We start from the raw sequence: 10,129 nt of genomic DNA, 5'->3' as shown, positions 1-10,129 counted from the left end.
AAATTAATATGATTAAAGGATTAAGGAAATACGTAATGAATAGATTAGAAATAGAGCTTCCTTACATATATAGTGTTTTGTCTGTATTTTATAACGTAACTACAACTATATGTCTGAAATTGTAAAATATTTTCTGTTTTTGTTTAATAAATTTCATTTCATTTCATTTCATGTACTTGGATTGTAATTTTTAACATAAATTGTCTTTTTAACTGACATAAAAAAGGAGGATGTTCTTATTTTGTGTGTTTTATATTTTATTATGTAATTAGGTCGGCAAACAAGCGTACGGTTCACCTGATGGTAAGCGATTATCGTAGCTTATAGACGTCTGCAACACCAGAAGCACCACAAACGCATTGCCGACCCTATCCCAAATTCACCCATGAGCTTTAGTCACCTTACTCACCAACAGGAACACAGCACTGCTTGAAAATAGTGTCATTTAGCTGTGATCTTCTGTAAGGTCGAGATACTACCCCAGTCAGGCTGCTCCATGTTTTGAGCAGGAAATTTGCTGCTGGGCCCGACCTCAGTTTATGTGTGCTACTTCATAGGTTTTTAATCTTTTTAAGGGGTGTACGAAAATTTGATGTTTTTTTTTTTAAATTAAAAATTTTGTTCTTGTTATGTGGTTCCATTTAGTTTTGAGTGAGATCTGACGAGTTGTTGATCTCTAATAATGTGTATTGTATAATATTTGTCGATGTAATTGAAGTCGGTTTTTTGTTTCGTTTGAGTACAAACAAAAACAATTATGAGGCGAAATAATCACACTAATTGGCTATTGTTATAGCAGTCTGCGCTCACGACAAATCTTTATGTAGGCCATACATATGTATATTTGTCGTTGTCTACGCCTTTGTACTTGCGTTGCGTGCTTCCGGATTTCCGGTGTACTATAATTATTATTCTTTTAATATCATTAAAGTCATTATTTTTTTCTAACAGAGCGCTTTATAAGAAGACTACAAATTCATATTTTCTGCAGTCTAATGTATCAAATAAGAAACCCAAATTCTTATGGTAAGTATATATCGTAGCTTGTGCATATTTGCAACACCAGAAGCATAACAAGCGCGTTGCTGACCCTAATTCTGCTATCAAAACAGATACCATATTATACCGTTTTATGTTCATGCTCCAACCGTACATTTATAATAATCTTTGAGTATGTTTTTTTCGACCATGCACGGTGTAATATTTTTCCTGCAAAATATGATGAGTTCTATAATTACCTGAGAAGCGTCATGACGTTAATAATGATTATTATTTATTATTAACAATATTGCATACAAGGCGACCTTGCCAAGATGACCTGAAGCCAAGAGCTGTCTGCTACATATTAGGAGATACGACTGAGAACGACTACGGTAATCATTTATAATCACTTGCTATGTCTATGACGTGTTGCGTCTAGTTGTGCCGGCGCATTGGGTGCTACAGAATAAATAATGAATTAGAAATGACACGTATGTAATAAATCATTGACTAATTAGTTTATATTATTCGTTACAAATTTGCACTAATTTAAAGTTTGTTTTAAATAATACATATGTATGTATGACGGCACAACTCAATAAAATAAAGCTATATTAAGTATTATGATTTTTTTGTTACTAGCGGCGTATTAAGATTAAACCCATTTTTATTTATATACTGGCTACCCGGACAGATTTCGTTCTGTCAAAACTTAATAGTAAAAATTTAATTTTTTAAATTTTTTTAAAAAAATTCCGTGGGCCTTAAGGAATATACAAAAAAAAAAAAAAATAGCCGAATTGGTCAAGACATTCTCGAGTTATGCGCTTAGTAACATCTCTTTTTATTTATATAGATAAAAAGCTTTTAACAAAATATAGTTCAGTAGTGTTTGCGTGAAAAAGTAATAAGTATCTACCCAATTATTTCAATCTCACAAACTATTGGATTTGTAGTATTAATAAAATGATATGAGTATTTATTAATGTAACATATAAAACTTGAATGATCACTATACCCTTAAAATTATTAATGTTAGCCCGGTAACATTTCCGGTTATTATTTTACTCTGTGGATGTAGAAAGATGCGAACGTTAGTGTGACGCAAATCCAAAACATACAAAAATATGCAAGTAAAATTTAAAAAAATAAAGGAAAATCTTTATAAAAAAAAAAATTGATGAGAAATAAATTATTTTAGAAATTAATGACAAAATTTGCAGTACTTAAAAGTCTGTATAATCTAATTAGGGTTGGATTCTTGGTCGCACTGTACTAACTTTACAGTATCTTCTCTGTCGCGTGACATTTACGAAATATCTTATCAAATAGACAATTAAAATGCATTAATCCAAGAAAAATAAACTTTACGTACCTAAGTCTATGTTTTTGAGATAATTTGTCATCTTAGATACTTATTATAATATTACAAACTAGTTGTACCCCTCTTGCGTTGCTACGCATTTTTCTTTTTTTTTGGTCGTACCAACTCAGAAAACTCTGTGGGCTTATATTCAACACTTTGCTGAAGATCATGACATGATCAAATGCATATTTTACGATTCTATAAAGGAAATACAGACAACATTCATTTTTATTTATATAGATGAGAAAATAAAAGTTTCAGAATAAATATAGAAAGCTCAAGATCCAGAATAACATTTATGTTAAGTTTTATCCTGAAATTATTAAACGACAGGAAAACGAAGGTAAAAACACGAAATAAATTTAGTTTCTTTTATAAAAGTAGTTTAATTTTTTTCTAAAGTTGCCCAAAGGATAAGAATTGGTTATGTTATCGACTTTTTTACGATTACACTTTCGTCTGTAAAATCCAATTTATTTAATTGAGTATGTACACAAAAATATGTTGTTTATTTATATGAATATTGACTTGATTTTTTTATTGTTTTGTTTATTTGTTTATATATTTGAATTGCTGTTATATATTAAATAATTTATTTGAAAGTAGTATGAGAATAAAGTTGTCATATTACTTATATCATTCAGACCACGTGATATTTTTATTTCCTCGAATAAAAAGAAGGAAGTGTTACAACAAAAAATAGTGTTTAGATACCAATGGAAATAAACTATCGGTCAATATTTTTCGGTTTTTTTCCATGCACTAATCTCGGGATCTATTTTACCGATTTTAATGACCGTATCAAAAAACTTGTTTATTGAAAATCGTTATTGACTATAAAATATCGTGCTTTCCATTCCATTACTTGAAATTAATTAAAGAATCCGTTTGAAATATTAAAAATAAAACTAAATAGTCCTCCAAATTTTGACTAGCCCGTTGGCGCAGTTTGTAGTGACCCTGCTTTCTGCTCCGAGGGTTGTGGGTTCGATTCCCACCCCGAGTCTGGGTGTAATATAAATATTTATTTATATATTTATATATGTATTATTTATAAGTATGTTTATCGAAAAAAAAAATATATGTAGCTATATACCAGTCGGCTGATACCTATAACACAAGCATTTAGTTGCTTACTTTAGGAACAGACGACCGTGTGTGTATTGTATAGATATTTATTTATTTATTTATTTATTTATTTATTTATTTAAATATATAATTCGAAACAATGTATTTCTATAAAAATTATATCTGATACACTTGGTCGTTTCTTGCTAAGGATGACAACTTAATGGCTGTGTTTTAGTTAATTTTCGGCTTATATAGACATATTTATTTAGTTATCAATTTATAAATTAAATGTACAAAGTAAATTCATACGTGAAAGGCAGCATTATTTTAATCAGCATAACTGCCACAATCTTGGCTTTAATAATTTGCGAAAATTTCTTGTAAATAAATAAATAAATAAATAAATAAATAAATCCAGCAGTGGACTGCAATTGACTTAGCTGACTGACTGCATGACACGTTGTCGATTTGCAATCATCACCGAATTGCCCGTCACCCGTCAGTACCGCTAGTCTCCGGATGGTGCGCCGCGTTTCATTTTAATCGTAGTAATGATTGTCACTAACACATATACAAACAATTATTATATACATCGGGACTTTGGGTGGTGATCAAATCCACAACTCTTGAAGCAGAAAGCACTGTCACTGCAAACTTTGCCAACGGGTTAGTCAAAGATTGACATTCAAATGCAAATGATCGAATAATATGTGCCTAATATATTTTTTAAGCTAACGCGATCACATTTCATATTTTAGTTAAATATGAAGAGTGATTGAACATGATCACGAACGAGTCTCCCCGTGATCATGGCGATTGAAACATTGCCAAAGAATAGGGATCTCAACAAAACAATAAACGCGGTAAGTACCAGAACAAATATAAATTTGAATATAGAAATATGGGCCTGCTCGTGTTTTGTTCGAGTGTTGTCATTATTGCTGATAGTGGGTAATTGATTGACAAAAAAAAATCTGAGTTGTTGTGAACTGATTTAAAGTACTTTGACGTCAGTTATCAATGGGTTAATCTGTTGGTTCCGGTTGTTTTCACGTGCACCTGATAGAGATAGTTACTCGTACTAGGGAACATATCCGCCTACCTGCATTGGAGAAGCGTGGTGGATTAAGCTCTGATCCTTCTCCTACATGAGGAAAGAGGTCTATGCCCAACAGTGTGATATTACATGCTGAAGTGGTATTCTATATAAAGAAATAAAATATAACATGAATATAAATATAACATTATTAAAATAAAAGTGTAATATGAGATAACAGTCCTGACTACGTAGAATGTTAGTGGGAACGCTTAGAGGTATTTCTATATCGATTAATGTTGTAAGAATTCAAAGAGTTTTATAGTTTATTAGTGTTTATAAATGTCTAGCTGTTCGTAACGAAAATTAATGTAAACGTGCTCGACGTTATTAATGTGCTCAGAGTTTACGCATAGCTTTCAATCAAAGATGTATTTTTTGCATCACAAGTTAATTATTTTCACGGTAGACACGTGACGTAAAGAAATTACTGTACTATGTAAAACTAAAGTGTACGTAACATAATATATAATATTACATAGTTACTGATGACTGCGAATGTCATCTATTTGAGATCCCTATAATGTGAAGTACAAACGCGAAGTTAAAATGAGATGTATGCGGAAAAGCTTGTGAACATTAAGACTTTCAAGTTATTTTGACACTGAGCGTTATGATGACCTTAAAATAATTATGGAACGATGCGAGCTCAACTTATGCTTTAATTACTATTTTATGTCTATCTGTGTGAATTTTTAATTGGTTTTTGTAATTTTTTAATATGTATTAACTCTAATTGTGTATTATTATAACTGTAAGTTCACCTTAATAAATAAATAAATATATAAATAAATAGATATTTAGACAATTTCATTTTAATAAGAATTAATTAAATCGGGATTTGCGCTCATAAATAATTAGCATCATTCCCCGGTTTCGCACGAATTATTAAACGAAAATTTCAAAATACTTTTTCCATATTTTTTTTTTTGGAAACAATTATAAAGTAGCCTATAGCACCCGCGAATAGAGTTCCTTCCTAACGGTAAAAGAATTTTTCAAATCGGTTCAGTAGTTTCGGAGCTTATTCAATGCAAACAAACAATCAAATCTTTCTTCTTTATAATATTAGTAGAGATAACTGTTGGTCGTTGCGTGTGTGAAATTTTATTTATTTATTTATTTCTTCTGTCATTCCACAAAGCAGGGGACAGTTGTCAGGTGAGTATGATTTGGAAAAAAAAATGGAATATTAAACGAACCATTATTTGAATGTCAATGTCTATGATAACATAAAGGCAGTGCATTGAACTTTTTAATACTATTTCCTAAAATATCTTTTGTTGTATTAAAATATACAATTAAATAAAACAAAGTATAAAAATATCTGTAGTTTACTTAGAACAAACACGATAAGATATTTTTAATTCTATAATATGTGTTTAGAGGAAAAATATTTAGCGTTGTTGCGAGTCATGGTAAATAATAAAATAATACGGTGTGAGAAAAACGTCGTCGCTGTGTGGTTACGGCATTAAAGAATATACGCCACCCATCGCAGTCCACTGCTGGACATATTTGTCCTCAAGTTCGCGCCAAAAATGGCGTGTACTCATGTGTGTTGCCCATAGTCACCACGCTGGGCAGGCCGGTTAGTGACCGCAGGTCTGACTTTGTCGCACCGAAGATGCTGCTGTCTTCGACTTGTGTATTTCAAAGCCAGCAGTTGGATGATTATCCCGCCATCGGTCGGCTTTATAAGTTCCAAGGTGATAGTGGAACTGTGTTATCCCTTAGTCGCCTCTTACGACACCCACGGGAAGAGAGGGAGTGGTTGTATTCTTTAACACCGTAACCACACAGCGCCACATTATATTCTATAAAAGATTATGTACATAATTTTAAACATTAAGTAGGTTAAGAGTGAAATAACAAAAAAATAAAAAACAAACAAAATCAAGAAAAAAACATAAAATAAAGATAGTAATTTTGTAATACATACGTATGTCTGTATGATTTCAACTAAGGGTTACTGATATGTATTTGTCTGACTGTGTATGTAAGTATATGCGTATGTTTGTGTGGGTGTGTATGTTTGTGTGTGTGCGAATGTGCTGATATGTCTTTTATCAGGAAATTTGGTGGATGCACTACCGAATTAAGCAATCAGTTTTTTATGTAAAGATTTGCTTAATTTATACTTTTTAATTGTCTTTACTGAGGACCCGAGGCCACACACCCAGGTTGAAAACAAATGTTGTTATTAACACAAGTAGCCCGAACGAGAACCAAATCCGCAACCGCCGTTGTTTAGGCGCTTATCTCAGAACACGCATCACCACACCAGCGGTCGTCATATTGGAAAAGGAAAAATATTTTACGTACGAGACCATATTTCGTTACTGTATCAAAGATATTTAAAAAGTAATAAAAATGTTACAAAAACCCTATAGTATTCTTTCTTTTTTATATTTATACAATGTCAAGAAAATACTATCTTCAGAAGACGATTTTATTACGTTAACGAAACCTGTACGCGCCTTTCACTACAAAGCATCAAGGCCTATTTAAATTTAACCCTTGTTAATCTTTCATTTAAAGTTAATACATTAAATTTACGTACGTTAATCTCTGCATTCCTTTTTCATCATTTATATTTTATTCTTTAAGTAGATAAAAATTAATTTCCGTCAAGGGTGAGTAATTACGTTCTGTTTACTGCATAGGTTGCGAAATTAATGATATGCAATCTTGTTGCAAATGGTAGAAACAATCTTCCGTATATTTGCGTTTAATGCTATAAATGAATGCTGCAGGATGAGCGTGAAAATAAACTCGTTGTTTTGTTTAATTACGCAACCAATTAAGAAATAAGTTGTTAAAAGACATTTATTTATTTAATTAATAATTGTGTTTGCTCGCAAACGAAAAAAAACCGTCTTCAATTACATCGACGAGTAATACAACGTAGATCGACGAAAAAATAGTCAAGTAACTACGCGTTATCAAAGATTACCCAAAAAGTAATAATCAGATCTCGATAAAATTTAAATGTGACCACATGATAAACATCCGCTTTCGATAAAATTAAAAATTATCAAAATCGGTACACCCAGTAAAAAGTTATTGCGGATTTTCGAGAGTTTCCCTCGATTTCTCTAGGATCCCATCATCAGATCCTGGTTTCCATATCATGGTACCAAACTAGGGATATCCCCTTTTCAACAAAAAAAGAATTATTAAAATCGGTACATCCAGTAGAAAGATATGCTGTATAATACAGCGTAGGTCGACGAAAAAAGCGTCAAGTAAAAACGCATTATTAGATATAACTCGAAAACTAGTCGTTAGATCTCAAATAAATTTAAATGGGACCAATTGGCACACACCACCTTTCGATTAAAAAAAAATTGTCGAAATCGGTCCACCCGGTCAAAAGTTCTGATGTAACATACATTAAAAAAAAAATACAGTCGAATTGAGAACCTCCTCCTTTTTTGGAAGTCGGTTAAAAAATAAGTCTTGAGTGGAGTTGTGATATGGCGACCGATGAAAGTCTTTTTAAAAACAATTTTATTGATGACTGCTTTTAAAAATATATTATAATAATTAAATTGTAAAACAATCAAATCGCTGAGCCGCTTATTCTATTGTTTCCGTATTCTATCCATTCTTCCTTCGTAATCTATGGTAAGGTATCTTTAATACTTGTACATACTTTTACTTCGGTACTATCTCAACTAGACGATATTTTGATTATCTTAATGCATTTTCTTTCTTTTCCAAAAGTCTTTGCTATTGCTCTTTATAAAGTTCTATCACCGCACATCCTCAAAAATCTATAATTGAGACAACTTAGTGCTTAAAGGTTATGTTTTATTCACTTGTATGTTTGGTTTACGAGTTTGTTATTTGACATTATTAGTAGAATACTACTACTAAGCAAGTTAACATGTATGAATAAAATGATTTGATGTTTTGATTAATAAAGCTAACATTTTATTTTATTTTTAATTCTACTACTTAATAATTTTTCTATCAAAAAACCATGGAACCTACGGAGCCGGAGTCAATTCATGTATTTCTATTAAATCGTCACTGTATAGTACAGTAGGAGCTCTGGTCACCTTACTCACCACAGGAACACAACTGCTTGAAAGCAGTGTTATTTAGCTGTGATCTTCTATAAGGTCGAGGTACTGCCCCAGTCAGGCTGCCCCAGATTTTAAGCAGAATATTTTCTGCTGTGCCCTACCTCAGTTGTCGTATTAGTATTCGTTATTAGTATTCATTTGTCAAAGAAGCCAACTGAATATATATTATAGGTATAGTATATAGTAGGTATGTAATGTATCAACCTAGGTTGTAAGCTTGTTGATTATCGGCTAACCATACTAAATTGTACTAATATTAAGTTTACTCTACTATACACATTCAGCCTGTAATATCCCACAGCTGGGCATAAGGCTTTCTCCGTTGTAGGACAAGAATTGGAACAATCCACAATACTGCTCCACTGCAGGTTGGTGAATGTATTCCCTACTATAAGTAACGATCGCTATAAGGTGTTTATGAAATATGAAGATATAATTGAATGAAACAGAGCAATGGGTATAACGTAAATTATCCAAAAGATATCAAAATATAGCCCTTGTATAAACGATAGGGGAACTCTCGAATATATTGAAAATTATGTAGTATGAAATATTTAACATTTAAATATAAAACTTATATTGCTTTAATATTAAATGAATTGTACATCCCGTAATATATATTCGGAATAAGGTCATTATACCCAAAAGCCATTTATATAATAAGGTCAACAATCGCTCTGTATACATTTCTAATCCATATGTATTAATTCGGTTCAAGAGTTCACAACATGTTATTACATTTTCCTGTTCATTACTTCATTCCTAGCATCGCCAACATTTCCCGCGTGTGTGTTACGAAACTCTTAGCGCACATACCTGGGACGTACTGAGCACGTGTGGTAAGATCAAAACATGTGTGGTGTAAGTGGTAAGCTAATAGTGATGGTGAATTTACATTATTAAACTCTAACTGGCCTTGAGAACGTGTGTACGGTACGAACCATCATATTTTTGACGTGATTATGTCGAGTTTTGTCATTTTCTTTTGTACAAACCTATCCATTGTCCTGACAATAGCTTAACATAATAAAAATAATTATTCAATTTGCCGCAATCATAAATATGCGCGTACATACATTACTGCGATAGATATAGATAATGTAGACAAAAATATTTCTTAGTTATTGTTAAAATTTTATACTAGACTCTGAAATAACCATATTAAAAACACACACAGTTTTATAATACGCATATTTCCTTATTTATTAAGACACCAGAGCAGCAATAGAATTACATGCTTTAAAAAAAGTATAACATCATTTTATGCTTATGCGCTATACATAATATAATACCAACTAAAAGCAGTTTGACTTACGTATTAGACGAGAATGTCGTGTGATTTTAATATAAATTTCGATGTAAAATATGTTGTATAGATGCAAAAACTTTTAACGGAAGTTTTGGTACAATTTGCTAGAAATATTTTAAGAATCTGTGGTAAGCTAAGATGTGCAAATGGTAAGTTAATAGTGATTGCACGATCCAGTTGCTGTTTGTATGATCTCTTATGTAATCAGTAAC

This window comes from Melitaea cinxia, chromosome 20 (assembly GCF_905220565.1).
Source record: "Melitaea cinxia chromosome 20, ilMelCinx1.1, whole genome shotgun sequence".
Taxonomy (NCBI): domain Eukaryota; kingdom Metazoa; phylum Arthropoda; class Insecta; order Lepidoptera; family Nymphalidae; genus Melitaea; species Melitaea cinxia.
This window is presented reverse-complemented; position numbering follows the sequence as displayed.